The sequence below is a fragment of the Elephas maximus genome, chromosome 4 (assembly GCF_024166365.1).
Source record: "Elephas maximus indicus isolate mEleMax1 chromosome 4, mEleMax1 primary haplotype, whole genome shotgun sequence".
NCBI classification, from domain to species: Eukaryota; Metazoa; Chordata; class Mammalia; order Proboscidea; family Elephantidae; genus Elephas; species Elephas maximus.
The window spans coordinates 194630043-194650171 of NC_064822.1; positions in this window are offsets into that span (position 1 = coordinate 194630043).

The window sequence follows — 20129 nt, forward strand, 5'->3', positions numbered from 1 at the left end:
GAAGGGGAGCGGAGGCCCCTCGGGCAGCAGTGGGCTGGAAATTGTGTCAGGGTAAGTGAAGGGAGGCCCCTGTAAGGTACACACTTAGTACCTGTTGAAAAGATTCACATATCACTTGGTGTAACAAAAGAAAGAAAAGCAACCAAAAAACTCCAGGCACTGCCCTCTGTCCCCCAGGCTGAGTCCCCAGAATGAGAGCCAGGCTGAGGTTGGGGACTCCAACTCGGCCAGGTGTCTCCCCAAGACCCTTAACCTAGTTAATTAATTATATCTGCAAAGAACTCTGTTTTCAGATAAGGCCACATTCACAGGTACTGGGGGTTAGGAGTTGAACATATCTTCTTGGGGGAGGGTCACCATTCAACCTACTAAGGAGCCCTGGTAGCACAGTGGTTAAGCACTCAACTGTGAAACAAAAGGTCGGTGGTTCAAACCCACCAGTGGCTCTGCAGAGGTAAAAGACCTGGTGATCTGCTCCCACAAAGATTTCATTCAAGAAAATACTGTGGGACATTTCTATTTTGTCATATGGGGTCCCTATGAGTTGGAACTGACTCGATGGCATTTTCTCCACATTGCACTTCCATCCACCCTCAGGCACTCTCCTTCACCTCCTGGAGCCAATCCATCCTGAAGTCCTAAAACTCCCACCTCCAAATTCCACCTCAAATCCATCCCCTTTTCTTCATACAGCTACTTGCCACCAAGCCACCGTTGTCTCTTTGCTGGGAAGCAGGGGTATTCTTCAAGTTGGTCTTCCGTCTTCCACGCTTTCTCTGCTAGAATCAGCTCTCCCACAGCAGCCAGCGAGACCGTTTGATCATGGGGCACGACCCCTGCTTAGAATATGTCTTCGTGATTACGTTGCAGAGGAATTCATTGCAGAGCCCAATGGCCCTAACATCTTGCCCCCACACCTCTCCAGCACCCCAAGACACACACACTCTGACCAGGTGTTATTTATCAAAGTCTTTTTGACTCACGGCTTGCCAGTCCCTCTACTGAGAAAGCTCTTGTCCTTGCTCTTCATCAGTGGCATCTCATCTGCTACAAGGCATTACGTTAAGTGTAGCTGGCCAGGCCATCTAAATCTGCTGTCTCCTTTGCCCTCCTCTGTCACAGCACCCGGTTTTCTGATTTAATTATTCAAACTTGTAAGTAACCATCTGCGTATGCTTACTGTCCCCCATCTACGATGTGAACCTTAACAGCTCAGAGCCTTTGGCTCACTTCCCTTTCCGCTATAACCCTGTGCTTAGCACATGCCTGATATAGTTGGGTTGTTTAGTAAGTATCTGCCAAATGAACAAGCAAATCCAGCCACGTGGTAACCACTGTGTTCTGTGTCACCCTCTTGAAGGTCTCCTGTGCCTTTTGTCACCTGATGGCACTTTGGAGCTGGAGAGTTAGCACTATCACCCCCTCTCCGATTTTCCCCAAGACCCCAAGTCTTCATTAGCATAACCCTTAGGCAGCTGGGAGAAAGGACAGCTGGACCACCTCAGCACCTTTGGAGCAAACTGCAGAGGGGCAGAGGCTATCCTCCCGGAGGACTGCTTCTCCACTGATTGTATGCACTGTTGCTCTGGTGGCATATTTATGCAGAGACCATCTCTTCTGTCAAAGGCTATTTGCAAAAAACTATGTTTGGAAATGGAAACCAAATAGCAAAGCATTTTGGTGAAGAAGTCTGGAGCCAGGCTCTGTGGAGTCCACCTCCCTTCCTGGCCCTGAGAGTGACCTTGAGCCCAACCACAGGCTCAGCTTCCTCTCCAGTGTGTAGGATGCTCATCTCTCTTGTGGATTCAGCATCAGCTGAGTTCTCCTTGGTCATGGTCTCCTGAGCCAGAGCGGTCACCTGAGTTATGCCAGCTTTGACTTATGCACCAGCCATTTTTATGCCAAGTGATTTCTACCCTCCCATTGATTGATCAATTCTTTTCTGATAGATCTCCAGAACTTCCAAGTTTCCTGTCTGCTCCCTCCCTTACTTCTTCTTCAAGGATTACATGAATTTTAAATAAATATTTGCAAGCACAGGACAGCTGCTTTTTGAAGAAAACCTCATGCGTCCTCATGCAAATATAGATTTTTTTTTTTTTTTTTGCTTCTTTGGAAGATGACTAATGTCCCCTAAATGTATCTGCCTTGTAAATCCATATTTTCATAGGTTACATTTTCCTCGAGTACAGCTTTAAGATAAGTGGATGTTCTTTATTCCTCCTTGGAAAAGATAATGTTCTAAGAAGGGAATTCATCTTTTGAAGAAGCGGAACAGTTTATAACAGCTTGGACAAGGACTTCTGGTGCCTCATCCTGCGAAGACCTAGAGATGGGCTCGGAACAAAGAGTTTATATAGAGCGTGATGCACCTCAGTTAGGACCCAGTGCTCCGGATCATTAGGGATGCTCAGCGCCTGAACACACTAATTATTACCTGTCTCTTTATTTCTTAGATCTGTGCCCTATACCTAACCCGTAACATTTCCTTCACTCAGCCATTCTTCCTGTCAAGCAGAGCGGTGTGTTGTAGGCACCCAGAACCTGTCACTTCACTGAAAAGACATTTAGAGAAACCCTACAAAGCCCTTGCACTGCCCATGAGCTGGAGACACAAAGGCTGGGCCCACATCCCTACCTGGCAGGTGCTCAAGTCTGCTTGGGGAGGAAAACAGGGAAGTGTTATGGGGGCAGCAGTGGGCTTTTTATTCCGGTGGCAGTGAGGGGTCAAAGGAGGAAGTGATTAACCCCACCCTGAGATGCCCAGAAATGTGGTGTCTTCCTCTAGCTGGGACTCAGGTTTCCCACCTGTAATTTTAGTTGGGGTACTAGGGCTGACAACTGTGAACCACCTTTCATGTGACGAGGACTCTCAGCATTTTACATGTTTTAGCCCCTCTCATCTTCAGAATCAAACTTATTTTCCCATTGATGGAGCTAATTAAGAGAAGAATTCTTCCACAATGGCACCCATATTCAACTGAATAGCCCCAAGGCAGCTTCCTGTCTTTGGGCCCACATGTGAAGGACAGAGCAGGATGAGATCATTACAAGGGATATCTGGGTTTTGCAAGTAGGTTCAAAATAATTCTTCCTATCTCTTTGGGCTGCAAGGAACACGACTCCACAGAAACCCCGTGAAATGATCAGAGCCACAAATATGGGTATGGCTGTACCCCAGTCCACAGAGTATCACCCTTCCCTCCCCGTGTACAGATGGTCTGAACTGTTGTATCGACGTGTTGATCCCACAGGATGTTGGCAAGTCCTGGAGTGAACAACAGGTGATGAGGAAGAGGGAGCTTCTAGGGACCATGAGCCAATGACCAGGCAGAGGGTCTGGGCTTAGAAAAGTCATGTTAGCATGGGGACCTGAACCCTGGGTCACTAACTATGTGAAGCCTCCTTCAAACATATGGACTTGGACATTGTCTTACGCTGGGCTCTCTAGAGAAGCAAAAACAGTGAAGCATATATATATATATATATACATACACGTATAAACAAAACCAAGCCCATTGCCATCCGACTAATACGACCTATAGGACAAAGTAGAACCGCCCCATATGGTTTCCAAGGAGTACCTGGTGGATTCAAACTGCCGACTTTTGGTTAACAGCTGTACCTCTTAACCACTACAACATCAGGGTTTCCATATATACATATTTGTAGAGAGAGAGTCTTGGTTATCTAGTGCTGCTATAACAGAAATACCACAAGTGGATGGCTTAAACAAAGAAAAATTTATTGCCTCACAGTAAAGCACGCTAAAAGTATAAATTCAGGTTGTCAGCTCCAGGGGAAGGCTTTCTCTCTCTGTCAGCTCTGGAAGAAGGTCCTTGTCCTCAATCTTCCCATGGTCAGGGAGCTTCTCAGGTGCAGGGACCCTGGGTCCAAAGGACACGGTCTGCTCCTGGTGCTGCTTTCTTGGTGGTATGAGGTCCCCAACTGTCTGCTTGCTTCCCTTTCCTCTTATTTTTTGAGAGATAAAAGGTGGTACAGCCCACACCCCAGGGAAACTCCCTCCACATTGGATCAGGGAGGTGACCTGAGTAAGGGTAGTGTTTCAATTCCACCCTAATCCTCTTAACATAAAATTACAATCACAAAATGGAGGACCACCACAGAATACTGGGAATCATGGCCTAACCAAGTTGATACACACATTTAGGGGGGGATATAATTCAATCCATGACAGAGAAAGAGATTTATATCAAGGAAATGACTCATGTGGTTGTAGAGGCTGGAAAGTCCCAAGACTGTGAGTTAGAACAGAAGCTTCTTGTGACTCATGTAGCTGAGGGGCTGGTGAGCCCAAGGTCAGCAGGCCAGACAGCAGGCCTCTGGCTCCCAGACCACAGAGGCTGACAAATCCCAAGATTGACAGGTAAGCTGCTAGCTCAAGTACAAGAACCGAAGGCCAGATGAGGATTAAGAATGAGCAAAAGCCAGGGAGCTTTGCAAAAAAGTCCACGTATATAGGAGGCAGGCTATACCTTCAAGGAAATTCCCTTTCAACTAATTGCTTGCTCGTAGTAGATCTCATCAGACGGCAGAAGTGGAGGCTCGAGGTGCCACTTGTTATTTCCTAGTGCTTGGGTGCGAGGAGATCGTGGAGGAGGGATGGGGAACCATGTGCTCCCACAGAGACAGCAACACCTCCTGCCGTTCTTGAACCCAAGAGCCCACGAGCATATACAGCTGATCGTCCTCCTGAATAAACCAAAACTAAAATTTTTTAAATGCATTGCCGTTGAGTTTATTCCAACTCATAGGAACTTATAGGACAAAGTAGAACTGCCCCATAGGGTTTCCAAGGAGCAGCACGTGGATTCAAACTGCTGACCTTTTGGTTAACAGCAGAGCTCTTAACCACTCTGCCACCAGGGATCACATCCTCCTCAAATGTCGTAAAAACCCAACGTCCCACCCACAAGTTATGAGAACACCGGCTTCTCCAAACACTCTCCAACACTGAATGTTAATTTTCTTAACCTTTGCTAATTTTATTGTTATTGTTTTGTGTACCGTCAAGTAGATTCTGACTCAGAAAGATCATATAATTTTATTAGAGTGGGAAATTTTCCCTCAATGGTGTCTTTGACTGTTATAATTTTTCATATGTTTATTGGCCATTAGTATTTCTTCAATAATGGTAACTCTATACATATAGCCCATATCCCATAGTATCTCCAGGCTACTCCCATCACACCCCTACACACAATTCCCAAGACACAGGCACACACACTTGACTTTCTGTCCTAGATTAGAGTTGGTTTCGCAGGTTCTAGAAAATAAGTAATTTTGTGAATGGATGGTCTTCTAATTGCTTTCCACATGGAGATAATCTCCACCCCAAGTCTGTGCTCCCTGTGTCTGCAGATCCTGTACACTATGTACTCCAGGCTCCCAAAGGAAAGCATTTACCTCACTCTATTCCTTATCATTGGCGCAGGATAGTGCAACATTCCATTCTGTTAAACATAAGGTTGCTACGACTTGGAGCCAACTTGGCAACAACTACCAACAACATTCCTTACCTCAGATTACACTACAGTTTCCAGATAAGAGATGCTGGGGTGGGGGATAGATTTCTCAGTGGGTGCATGATTCCAAGTACACCATGACTAGATAGCAAATGGAGGGTGAAGTCCCTACAACTCTCACATCACAGACTTACTCAGCTTGAGGGGTCCTCCATGGCAAGTAGAGCAGGGCTTTGGGCTGGGATAGAGACCACCTGGAGACCAGAGACCCTAGATCCTGCCTCAGCATGGGCCATTTCTGTCAGAGTACCAGCACAATGCCTCAAGGATCTTGTTGGTACCAGTCCTGGAAATCTTCTGGAAGCAGTGGTCTGAGCAAGGACAACAGAATCCACTCTAAAGGACAGTCATGCTGGCTTTCAGAAGAAGAAGGAGACCTGCAGCTCCCTGTCAAGGGGGAGGAAGGGGGTCTGTCGACACAGTGAGCACACCCTCATTGTTTCAGGCAGAGGCAGCCAACATCCCCTCCAAAGCAGGCTATGTTTACAATCTCAGCATCCACAAGGATACAATTTGACATTGGGACGCTTGCATTGGAAGACTTCACAAGAAGAAAAATGGAGCAGACTGGCCCTCCACCTTCCCCATGGCAGATGGGAACCCTGAAAAGAGAGCCCAGCATCTCACTCAACTGCAGGGGCCATGCATGGTAATTAATAGCCAGCGGAAGAAACTTGATTGCTGTTCCTGGGTCTAAAAATGGATAAACAACCATCATTGCCAGCCTGGTCTAAGCCATATTCATCACCATTAGAGAGAGTAATTCAGCTGGTGCTTGTTAATCAATCACTGTGCTCACTGGGGCTCTGGCCTGGCTGGTCCCAAGACTGGACAGCCGTCACGACACACGGGCCTGAGTCCAAGCATGATGGATGGCAGCTGCGTCCAGCTTCAATCTGGAACGAGTTGTTGGGGGGCAGGCGGCTGTGAACAGCACCATCCTCCATGCAAAGTTATGCAAATGGAAAGCTGCAAAGCACTTTGCTCTTCCAGTTGAAGGTGAAACTGAGATCTGGAGGCTATCAGAGAGCAAAGACCAAGTCCTTCACGCATATCTGATTGTAGTTGTGGGTGGTATATCCCAGCATTTTGGGGCTGTTATCTCCAATGTTGACCTCATTCTTGGATTCATCCTGGTCGCAGTTTAGTTGTCTGCAGGGGTGGTGGCCTTAATTAAAATAATGGTGTGATCCCAGTGTCATGCCATGATTTCAACATGGTGCCCCCTTTTCTCTCTCGTGAGAAGATGGAATTCTCTCAGCAAGATGGGGGGATGAGCAAGGATGGCAGGCCCAGGAAGGGAAATCATCTTCAGAGGTGGAGAGCAGACTAGCAGTGGCAGAGGGAGACATGGATCCTCCTCATCAGTCCCCAGTTCCAGGTCCAAGAACTTCCTGCTGGGGGCCTGGTGCTGCAGATGCTAAGCTTCATTCTCTCCGTACCCCAACCATGAAAAGCCCTGAAAGTCTGTATGAACAGTGACATTGGTGTCCCACCCCCAGGCACCACCCTCAGACCCATCTCCTGCAGGGACCTCACAGAAACCTCCATCCACCCTGGGTTTAGTGCCAGCAGTGGCTCTGTCATGGATTGAATTGTGTCCCCCAAGAATATGTGTATCAACCTGGTTATGCCATGATTCCCAGTATTGTGTGGCTGTCCTCCATTTTTGATCTGATGTAATTATCCTCCATTTTGTAATATGTTGTAAATCCTAAGCTCTGTGTTAATGAGGCAGGGTCAGTGTGGGGTGTATGTTGAGTCATGCCCTTACTCAAGTCACACCCTTACTCAAGTCACACCCTTGCTTGAGTCACACCTTTTATCTTACAAGAAACAAAAGAAGAAAGAAGGGAGCAGAGAAATAGACCTTATATACCAAGAAAGAAGACTCAGGGTCTCTGCACTGAGAAGTTCCTAGACCAAGAGAACATTGATGCTAAGACCTCCCCCGAGAGCTGACAGAGAGAGAAAATTTTCTCTGGAGCTGGTGCCCTGAATTTGGACTTTTAGGTTCTTAAAATGTGAGAGAGTAAATTTCTGTTTGTTAAAGGCATCCATGCGTGGTATTTCTGTTATAGCAGCACTAGATTGCCATGACAGGCTCCTTTGACATCATACGCCACACCCTCAACTGATTTCTCAGGAAAGACCATCCTCATCATGGCATGCATGACCAGGTCTACCCTGGCAAATCACCGGGTTTTTCTCCCATGGATTTGCTTCCATAAAGATTACAGCCTAGAAAGCCCTATAGGGCAGTTCTATTTTGTCACACAAGGTCCCCATGAATTGGAATGAACTCAACAGCACCCAGCAACAACCCCCTGGCAGGTCCCCACCATGGCTTTGCAGAGTGCCATTGGCCATGGGCAGGATACTTGAGGAAAGGGGTGGTTGGGCCATTTTTAAATGAACAGACATAATTCACTGAATCCCAGGTCCCATAACTCCCTTTGTGGGTGGGGCCATAAATCTTTGTCCTTGAGTCCCCCTCACCGTCAGAGCCTGGAAGCTGGGAAGACAATGGTCCCTTCATGGGACCTTGGTTGAATTGCTCTGAGGCTGAGGGTCATCGGCCATAGCTCCTCTCCCCAGGTACCTCTAGAACCCAAGGAAAGGGTGTCCCTCATCTCAGAATTGCTCCTGTCTGTGCTCCTGAGGGTTACCTATCTGGAACCATGCAGGAATGTGGGAAACAATCCTCTAGCAAAGTGCTGGAACCTCCACTTTGTTATGAACCTCACAGACCTACAGCGTTCAGCAAACTCCAGGCCTGTTTCTCCACCCCTCCAGGAAGCACAGGTACCCAGTGACAAAGGTATTTCCTGAGATATATCTTGTGCCATATGCCCAAAAGGCAATGGTGACCCCAGCTTTCCAACAACTCCGTCGTAAGTCGGTTCTGATGTAAGTCAAATACCTCATTTCAAATTAACAGCTGATGCCTATTATGGTGTGAAACACTGAACAAGATCCCACTATAGGGCTGGTCTACAATGATGCTGACCTCAGTGTTTTAACAATGAAGTTTTACTTGTAAAGGCTATTGGGCACATGAGCAGTTCAATTGCTGTATGTTATTAGAGTTGAACATTACCCAACTTTCTATCTGTTGTGACTCCCGACACAGACTTCTTTGTACAGTAGGCCATAGCCTGCTATACAGCAGCTTTTTGAAGAGTAAATCATAAAATTGAACATCTGTGAGGGAACATCTGTGAATGATAACATCAGCGAATTACTCACTACAACACTGTATGTAGTACATATTACTAACGATAAGACGTACAAAAAAAACTGTCATAATTGCAGTTCATCATAACTCGAATATGTACTAAGTCGGTGGCTACTCGTACTAACCAAAAGTTGGCAGATTTAACGCACCCATTGGTGACTTGGAAGAAAGGCCTGGAGATCTGCTTCCATAAAGATTACAGCCAAGAAAACCTGTGGAGAAGTTCTACTCTGCAACATATGGGCCCACCATATGTCGGAATCAACTCGACGGATTTTCTATGTTCAGATTGTGTGCTAAGCTCTACAGAGCCAGCAAGGATAACAACTAGCATTGATAGAGACGGACATGTATCCACTCGCTGAAGTTTCGGACTCTTCCTGAGATACGTCCTGTGTTGTTCCCTACTGAGAAGGAGGAAACAGAGACACAGCTGGGAGGTGTGTGACACAGCTAGGAATGCCCGTGCTCTCCAGAGCACAAGGTCTCAGAGTGGTCAGCATGAAGCAGTAGTGGTGGAAGGGGTAATTTGAATGTCTTGTTGGAAGAGATCTGATCAAATTTTTGTTTTGAAAAGAGCACTTCTGCCTCAGACAGGGAAGAGAGGGGCCCATCTGGAGACAATGAGAGAGGGCAGCAGACTGGAGTGGTGGACCAGCTGGACATGACGTTGGCCTGGTCTGTGACCAGAGGAATATAAAGAGGTGGGTGCAGTTGAATGATGTGTAGAGAGGACTTGAGTGGGCAGGCGAAGAAGCAGGAAACCTGTTCATTCCAAGGTCCCACTTGATTTTTTAGGGTGTAGATATACTTATCGGGAAGCAGAAGTTTGGGGAGAAAGTAAATGGACTTGGGTCTGGGCATACTGTATGCATGAGACTTGAGGTTGGCAGCAGCTGTGCATTCAAAACCGACCAGCTGCATCTAATGCTTTCCATCCAAGCCAGCATCTTCTCCAAGCATTGTCCGTGACCAAACCAGAAGTAGACACATCTACAGTTTCTCCCTGAAGGGACTCCTGGCAGATAGACTCTCCATGGATACGATTACACAACAGGCCAGCTCTTAGAAGATTGCCCATATCCTTCACAAGGAACTCCAGACGGGTGTTTTCAGCATTCTTAACTGAATTTTTTTATTAAGATAATTGTGGATTCATATGTATTTATACCCCTACGTGTCTGTCAGTTTGTCATACTGTGGGGGCTTTTATGTTGCTGTGATGCTGGAAGCTATGTCACCAGTATTCAAATACCAGCAGGGTCACGCATTGCTGATAGGTTACAGCTGAGCTTCCAGACTAAGACAGATTATGAAGAACCTGGCAGTCTACATCTGAAAATAATCAGCCAGTGAAAATCTTATCAATAGCAGCAGAACATTATTTGTTATCATGCTGGAAGATGAGCTCTTAGGGTTGGAAGGCACTGAAAATATGACTGGATTAGAGCTGACTCCTCAAAGTAGAGTTGACCTTAATGATGTGGAAGGAGTTAAGCTTTTGGGGCTATCATTTACTGATGAAGCAAGACTCAAAATGAGAAGAAACAGCTGCAAACATCCATTAATAACTGGAACTTAGAAAGTAAGAAATATGAATCTACAAAAATTGGAAATCATCAAATATGAAATGGAACTTACAAACATCAAAATCCTAGGCATTAGTGAGCTGAAATGGGCTGGTATTGGCCATTTTGAATCCATAATCATATGGTCTGCTATGCTGGGAGCCACAACTGGAAGAGGAAAGGTGTTGCATTCATTGTCAAAAAGGACATTTCAAGATCTATCCTGCAGTACAATGCTGTCAGTGATACGATAATATCCATATATCTACAAGGAAGACCAGTTAATATGACTGTGTTCAAATTCATGTACCAACAACTAAGGCCAAAGATGAAAAAATTGAATATTTTTATCAACTTCTACAGTCTGTAATTGATCTAACACGCCTTCAGGATGCATTTATAATTACTGGTGATAGGAATGCAAAAGCTGGATACAAAGAAGAAGAATTGGTAGTTGGAAAATATGACCTTGGTGATAGAAATGATGCCAGAGATGGCATGATAAAATTTTGGAAGACCAATGACTTCTTCATAGCAAATAACTTTTTTCAACAACGTAAATAGCAACTATACACGTGGACCTCACCATGTGGATAGACAAATTGACTAGATCTGTGGAAAGAGGTGATTTAAAAGCTCAATATCATCAGTCAGAACAAGGCCAGAGGCTGTCTGTGGGACAGACCATCAATTGCTAATATGCGAGTTCAAGCTGAAGGTATAGAAAATTAGGAGAAGTCTGTGAGAGCCAAAGTATGGCCTTGAGTACATCCCACTGGAATTTAGAGACCATCTCAAGAACAGATTTGACTTCTTGAACACTAATGACCAAAGATCAGAAGAGTTGTAGAATAAAATCAAGGACAACATACATGAAGAAAACAAGAAGTCTTAAAAAGACAGAAAAGAAAGAAAATACCAAAATGCATGTCAGAAGAAACTCTAAAACTTGCTCTCAAATGACAAGTAGCTAAACCAAAAGGAAAAAAAAAATAATGAAGTAAAATAGCTAAACAGAAGATTTCAAAGGGCAGCTCGAGAAGACAAAGTAAAGTATTATAACGACATGTGCAAAGACTTGGAGTTAGAAAACCAAAAGGGAAGAACACGCCCACATTTCTCAAGCTGAAAGAACTAAAGAAAAACTTCAAGCCTCAAGTTGCAATATCGAAGGATTTTATGAGGCAAAATATTAAACAATGAAGGAAGCATCAAACAAAGATGGAAGGAATACGCAGAGTCACTATACCAAAATGAATTAGTTGACATTCAACTATTTCAGGAGGTAGCATATAATCAAGAATCGATGTTACCGAAGGAAGAGGTCCAAGCTTACACTGAAGGCATTGGCGAATACAAGGCTCCAGGAGTTGACGGAATACCAATAGAGATGTTCCACAAATGGATGCAGCACTGGAAGTGCCCACTCGTTTATGCCAAGAAATTCAGAAGACAGCTTTCTGGCCAACCAACTGGAAGAGATCCACATTTATGTCTATTCCAAAGAAAGGTGATCCAAATAAGTTTGGAAATTACTGAACAATATCATTAATATCACACTCAAGTAAAATTTTGCTGAAGATCTTTCAAAAGCAGCTGCAGCAGCACGTCAACCCAGAAATTCAAGCTGGATTCCGAAGAGGACTTGGAATCCGGGATATCACTGCTGACATCAGATGGATCCTGGCTGAAAGCAGAGAATACCAGAAAGATGTTTACCTGTGTTTTATTGACTATGCAAAGGCATTTGACTGTGTGGATCATAACAAGTTATAGACAACATTGCAAAGAATGGGAATTCCAGAACACCTAATTGTGCTCATGAGGAACCTGTACATAGATCAATAGGCAGTTCTTTCAACAGAACAAGGAGAATAGTACTTGGTTTAAAATCAGAAAAGTTGTGCTTCAGGGTTGCATGCTTTCACCATACTTATTCAATCTGTATGCTGAGCGAATAATCTGAGAAGCTGGACTATATGAAGAGGAACGGGGCATCAGCATTGTAGGAAGACTAATTAACAACCTGTGTTATGCAGATAACACAACCTTCCTTGCTGAAGGTGAAGAGGACTTGAAGCACTTACTGATGAAGATCAAAGACCACAGTCTTCGGTATTGATTACACCTCAATATAAAGAAAACAAAAATCCTCACAACTGGACCAATAAGTAACATCATGATAAACGGAGAAAAGATTAAAGTTATCAAGGATTCCATTTTACTAGGATTCACAATCAATACCCACGGAAGCTGCAGGAAAGAAATGAGAAGATGTATTGCATTGGGCAAATCTGCTGGAAAAGACCTCTTTAAAGTGTTGAAAAGCAAAAATGTCACCTTGAAGACTAAGGTGCTCCTGACCCAAGCCATGGTGCTTTCAATAGCCTCATATGGATGGGAAAGCAATACAATGAATAAGAAAGATCAAAAAACAATTAACGCCTCTAAATTATGGTGGTGGGAAAGAATATTGCATATATCATGGACTGCCAGAAGAATGAACAGATCTGTCTCAAAGAACAGCCAGAACGATCCTCACAAGGAAGGAGGGTGAGAATGCATCTCACACACTTTGGACATGTTGTCAAGAGGGATCAGTCCCTGAAGAAAGACATCATGCTTGGTAAAGTAGAGAGTCAGCGAAAAAGGATAACCCTCAAGGAGACAGGTTGACACAGTGGCTGCAAATAGGCTCAAGCATAGCAAGGATTGTGAGGATATCATAGGACCAGGCAGTGTTTCCTTCTGTTGTTCTTAGGGTAACTATGAGTCAGAACTGAATTATTGGCACCTAAAAACACTGTACCCACCACCATGGTCAGCACACAGAGGAGCTCACTCCAAGTTGTTGACCCTTAGTCACTGGCCTCCCCCAGCCCCTGGACTGGGACGTGTTTCCTGAAGACCCAGGCATTTCCAGTCCTAGGTGAGTTTGCCTGAGTTGTGTCTTCTGTCTAGAATGTCTTTGGCCTTCCTCCCTCCGTTAGGCTTCTCCTCATCCTGGAGATTCAACCCAAGTCCCTTCTCTCACCCCTTTCCATCTCTCACTGCCCTTGGATCCCTGTAAAGCCACACCCTGATGCACCTGCACTTGGTCCCTGTGGGTCAGGGGTGCCTGGGGAGACAGTGCAGCTACCTGCATCTTACCTGCCTTCATCAGCCTCTGTAATCCATGGGCCAGCACGTTTTACCTATCTCCATTGACCTCTGCACTCCAAGGGCTGGCACAGGTTCAGCCAAAGGACAGGCACAGGAGGCTTAGTGTGGTAAAGGAAGTCAAGGAAATGGGCCCTGACTTGGGGGAGGGGTCTCCCCAAATCCAAACCCCAAATCCAAGTTGATGACTGGGAACTGACCCACATCTAAGCCCCCACCCCAGCACACCCATTCACGCTTGGCACAGAATCAGGGCCTCCGGCAGGCTGGAGGTAGAGGAAGCTTCCCTGCAGAATGGAGCCCACTGAGGCCTAGAGGAAGATCAAAGGCATATGCACAGAGCAAGAAAATGGGGACCACAGGATGTGCAGAGTCCTTGAGGAGAAGGCTGGTACTGCCAACAGGGACAGAGGGTCTCAGGATGAGACAATGGCAGCCACTGGGAGCAGCTCCCTCCTGGCATTTGGCCACACCAGGGACAGGGCTGGTGACATCTTCCAGAAGGGGCTTTCAGAAAGACCCCTCTGCCCTGCACAGAAGAAAGCTTGTTTATGAATCCCATGGGAGTCAGGTACACTCTGGGCTCCCTCTGCCTCCACAGTTTCTGCAGTCAGGGGAGTGATGGGCAACTTTTCAGAACAAACCCATCAACCAGGAGAAAGCAGAGGAGTGTGAGGACAGTCAGGGGACAAGGCCGAGATGGCCGGAATCAGGGCTGAGATGGGGGGGAACAGGGCTGAGAGGATGGGGGTCAGGGCTGATATGCAGGGGGTGGGAGGATCAGGGCCAAGATGATTGGGTTCAGGGCCAAGATGTTGGGGATCAGGCCTGAGATGATGGGAATCAGGGCTGAGATGATGAGGATCTGGGCTTGGTGGGGGCTTCTACAGTGATGATGTGCACTGGGGTGAATGGTGGCCCCAAAGTTCATATCCACCTGGAACCTGTGCCTGTGACCTTGTTTGGAAGTAGAGTCTTTGCAGATGTGATTAGTGAAGGATCGCAAGACAACAGTGTGCTGGGTTAGCTTCGGACCTAAGCCCAATTCCGAACGTACTTATAAGAGAATGGAGGCCACAGAGGAATGACGACCTGTAAGGACGGAGGTAGATATCAGAGGGAGGCATCTATGATATGGAAATGTTGAGGATCACCAGGAGCCACCAGAAGCTGGGAGAGAGGCACAGAGCAGAAGCTCCCTCACAGCCCGCAGAGGTAACCACCCTGCCCACACCTTGATTCCGGACTCCTGGCCTCCAGCTTTGTGAGGGCACACACTCCTGTTTTTCTAAGCCTCCCAGTCTGTTAGGGAAGTCCCAGGAAAGTAACACAGGCGGAGACGAACCGAGAGAAATCTGAGGGGTCTTGCAGAACTTGGTGATGACCGCTGTGGTGAGTGGCCCCCTATGGTGGGCAGAGAGGAGGCAGGTGGTGGCCAGCTCATGACCCCAGTTATTTCACAGTGGAGAAGTGGCAGAGGACCACCCCCATCCCCTATTGCCTATGGGGTCAGAGGGATCTGGGTCAGTCTAAGTTTAAAGAGAATTTCAGGGTGCTTCCTGAGAGCTCTGCAGGGTCCCTGTATCTGGTTCTGGTCTGAAAAGTGGGGGGCCGGGCCCCCGCTCTAGGAAGCCTGTAATGGGGTATCATGGCCTCCAGTCCACCAGCTGGCCTGTGGGCTATGTAGCACCTCCCGTGACTGTGATTTAAAGCATGCAAGCTGCCTCCTCCTCCACACCCATCTCGGTCAGTGCCAGCGCTGAGGACCCTTTCCCTCCTTCTCTCCTTCCATGAACTTCATTTCTGGAGAGCTTTGTGAGAAGAGGAGTTACATTTCCCATCTCCCCTTTGTCATCCCTACATCCTCACATGACCATGAGGTGAGTTGGTGTCTCCTCCAGGGCAGCTCTCAGGTGCACACCCTACAGCAGGCCTTGTGGTCTGCAGGAAGGTAGGTCCAACAGCTGCATTTCCATGAGCCTAGGGCCACGGGCAGGCAGGGAGCTGACACTGCTGCGTTTCCCAGGAGGAAAACTTTTGGAGGGATCACTAGGGAAGAAACCACTGTTCCCTTAAAGTCCTACGTAGATTTTATCACCTCTCTCCCTCCTCACCTGCCTGGCCACCCATTTGCTCTTTAAGGAAAAGCTTCTGGATGTTTCTGGAGGCAGCGATACAGGACAAGAGCACCCCAAGGAGCTGCTGTGGCTGTGGCTCCATCTCCTGGATGAAGACGCTGAGGCTAGAGGACCAGCTCTGTGGACCCACAGGCCCAGGTCTGCCCTGGACCTCACTGCCTGGGAGGGAGAGCCTGGGACTATGAGGACAATTCCAACTTGGGACCACAGAGTGAGGCCCCACCAGGCAGACGTGGGGCTTCATGATCGGCACGCCCTGTGCTCCTGTCCTGTACCCGCTTCACAGGGACCATGTGGGGACCTGGGTCCATTCTCTGGACCAGAGGCCTGGCCTCACTTTGTTTCCACCCCCAGCACCAAGCCTGCAAAGAGCAAGGGTGCCATAGACAGCTTTGACCTTCTATAGACTCATACACCTGGGAGTGGCCACCTGCCAGATGCACAGGTGGCCAGGTGGGACCCCCACCACAGAATGAACTTCTCATATGTGTTCCAGAAATCTTAGTGTTTGGGCAGAGGCCACAGGCAGGGCTTTGCCAAGGAGGACAAAAATAATCCCAACTCTCTACTCTGCTTCCCGTGGTCTACAATATTGGGAGCCTTCAAAGAAGGAAGTCAGCAAGAACTTAATAAGAGAAAGACAGGAAAAATAGAAGAGGAAAGGGAGGAGGGAGGGAAGGAGGGAGGGAGAGAAGATGGAAGGAAGGAAAGAAAGAAGTCAGTAAAAAATTTAGTAACAGAAGAATAGGAAGGAGGGATGAAGGGAGGGAGGGGGAGGAAGGGAGAGGGCTAAAGAAAGAGCAGATGGAAGGAGGGAGGGAGAAAGGAGCAAGGGAAGAAGAGAGGAGAAGTGAAGATGGGAGGCAGGGAAAGAAGAAGGGAGGGAGGGAGGGAGACAGGGGCGACAGCAGCACTAGGAGCCCTGCCCTCCAGCACACACAGCAGCAGCCTCAGCAGGTCAGACCCACCCAGGCTGCTGAGGGGTCTGCAGGTGGCCTGGGCTCTCCCTTCCTGCCTGGGATGGGTGTCCTGCCCCAGCCTGGGAGCTCTGCCTGCGGCAGCCCCGGGTGCAACTCTTCTGAGTCATCCTTGCTGGCCTGACTGACACTAATTAAGTATTTCAGTATTTGTATCAGAGATATCTGAGCACACCTCAGTCATTTCTGATGGAATTACCAGAGGAGGGCGGCTCAGCAATGCCTATAAATGAACACATTCTCAACATTTTTTTTCTGTTGGAGGTAATTTTCATGGCTGGTTTAACTTGTAAGGATGATAGAAAATATTAATAAAACATTTGATGTCTAAGTTTGGGTGGAAGCTTCATAAATTAGACAGGCATATTTCACTTTGGATCATGTGACTGTAATTGTTTTAAAAGGGGATGTTTGAGGGAAGAAGATGTTTCTAGGCAGGTTCAGGTCCCTGTGGATTTTGGAGTCCTTGAAGGTGGGCAGGAAGGGGACAAGGACGATCTCAGCCCACCCCCACTCACAGATGTGGTCTCAAGGCCCAGGGAGCAAGCATTGGCACTGGGGTCCCTGGAGACAAGAGGAGACACCCCACACCTGTCACTGCAAGGAGAAGGGGCCATGATAGCTGGGTGACAGCCTTGAAGGCACATGGGCACTGAGTCCCACCCTGTTGTGTAGACAGGGAAACTGAGGCTCGACAAGCAAGGGACATGTCTGTGATCTGGTCCTGTGTGCCGGGGACAGAGCCAGGGTCTCCACTTCTGGTCTGCCTCTGACCTTCCCCCAAAGACCTGCCCATGCAAAGCCCCACCCTACTGACAGCACTGTGCCCTTCAAGTGACCTTGGGGGGACAGGTAGGGAGATTATTGCAGTGGAAGGGGCTGGGGGGCTGGGACGGGGGAGCGTGAAGGGCACAGGGAGCCAAGCCTGCTGGTCTGTGCCCTCATCCTGGTGGCCTGGGGCTTCCTCCAGGGCCAGCATCCCTGCCCAGCTGTAGAGGGTCTCTGGCTGCTCACCACTTTGCTGAGAGGCTCCAAGCTTGGAGAGTAACCATTAGTCCCAGAGAGATGCATGGGAAGTAGGGATAGAAAATATTTTGTAAAAATATGGTCTTTATAGGGAGGCAGCAGCTTTCACTGAAAAGGAGACAGTTTGTGCTCACTGTGCCCTCTGAATGGAATGTTGTCCAGAGTCGCTGCAGACTGGGTGGCCAGTGGAACTGGGGTGGACTCATTTGGAGTGGTGAAGGTGGACTCATCTGGAGTGGTGAGGGGCTCACCCACAAGGGAAGAGCTGAGTCTGCCAGGAGGCAGGGGGACAAGGAAGGTGTGGGGGGAGGCAGAATCTGGATTCCGGAGGTCCTGGGCAGCCTGCTGCCATCAGCATCATCCCTGTGTCTTCTAAGAGGCTTCCCTATCCTGTGCCTGGGGTTCCCATCACCTGCCCAGGTGCTGGCTTGCATCCACCTTGGGTTTCAGATGGACGCACCACAGGGGTGCAAGTAATGGAACCAGGACTGGAGCACAGAATGCAGACACTGCCCTGTCTCTGTCTCCTACCAACTGGGGAGGCCTGGGAGGGGCCGAGGAGAGTGGAGGAGAGGGCCTGAAGGGTCTGTTCCTGAGGAAACTAGGTCACATTCTTAGCGGCGAAGAAGGGCAAGATGGGATCCAGCAGGGCCACTGGGAAGGCATTCCTGAGAGGTGCACCATGATCACATGGCAACATCAGATTGGAAGAACCCAGCTCCCCCAACACACACACACACACACACACACACACACACTGTGCTGCGTGTACACATTAACACAATGCACACACGTATCCATGTGCACACAGTGCACATATGAACATATGCACATGTACATATGTCCAAGTGCACACATGTACATAAACATGTGTGCACAATCTACACACAGTGCACATATGCACATGCACGCACGCACTCATGCACACGCCCTAGGCCTCTCAGCTTCTCAGGCATTTTGAACAACATATGTCAACCTGGTCACAATGTCAACCGTGATACAATGCAGAGGTGTGTGACATTTGTAGGGCAGATTCTCAACAGCTCAGTGAGGTGATCCCAGCTAAGCCAGGCTGGCTCCATGGGCTGGTGACCCTGAAAATCACACAGGGCCCCCAGCCGTGCAGAAGGGCCCATGCTTGGTTCAATGCTCTGCTGCTGCCATCTTGAAATTCACCAGAATGTTTGAACTGGAGTCTCGTCCTTTCATCTGCCCTGGGCCCCACAAATCCTGTAGACAATCGTGCAGCTAAGGAAAGGTAAATTGGAAATTTCCGTTTCCTTTTTTCCAGCAAACTGGTACTGGAGGATCCACAGCCGTCCATCTGGTCCCAGGAAAGGGAGCCGCCCACTCTCATCTCCAGGCAAGATGAACTTTTCTGCAGCCCCAAAATGTGCAATTGTGAGGTGGGAGTGGGGTGAATTCTCCAGCTCGTGTTCCTCACTCATAAATGATGGTACTGTAACAGCAAGTTAGTTACATGGCACTCTTACATAATGAATTGATTTTATGGAACATTTTCATTCATTTGAAAAATGTCTGACCACCTATTGAATGTGAATTACAGCACAATTAGACTCAATATTTAAATAATCAGTGCTCACTGTGCAGTACTGGAATGTCACGTTTTACAGAACACTTTTAATTATTTGAAAAAATTACATGCCGGTTAGTACAGTCTTACAATTAAAAATAATATCCACATGCAAATTTGGCAATAATAAGGATATTAGGATTTAACTAAAATGTTTGCATTCCCTTCTTCCATGTTCTGAGGACTTGGCTCCAGGTTTCAGGCCCACAGTGCACAGAGGTGGGCTACAGAAGGCTGAGTCTTTGACTTTCTCCTCTTTACCACACTCTCTATGGGGTTCTAATATTTTGCTGATTGATTACGTTCCCAGCAAGTCTTCATTCTTTCTTTCACCAGCAGGGACATGACCCTGCCGCTCCCCGTAGGCACGAGGTCTCTGTGTGAGCGTGCTTAGATCTGCATCTTCCTCCTGGTTTGGGGCAGTGTCCTCTGGGTGCATTGGTACCTCGGTGAGAAGGCCTGGGTAAGTTAAGGCAGGAGTGCTGACATGAAGTGGGTGTGTCACATCCCAGGTGTCCTGGGCCATCCCGTGCCCCTGCCTATAGCAGCTTTGCTCCTTCCCTGGAGCCAGGACTCCTCAGAATGACGCAGTTACACCAGTAGGGGCTGCAGGTCTCAGAAGACCCCGTGTGTTTACATTTTTAAATGGCTCTCCATCCTCCAACAGCCTGGGGCTTGACTGCCTCCCAGTGCCTGTGCTGTGGTTACCTCTCATCCATGCCCCCATCACTGAGAGACGGTAAGCTTCATGGTGGAGAAGTCCGGAAAGAGGGGTGTGGAGGGAGCCCCTTCCAGCCCATGGTGTTGTCAGCTGAACAGCCACACTGGGCTCTCTGGTAGGGGAATTTTAGTTCACTCTGACCTTCATCTCCAAAGGAAGGTT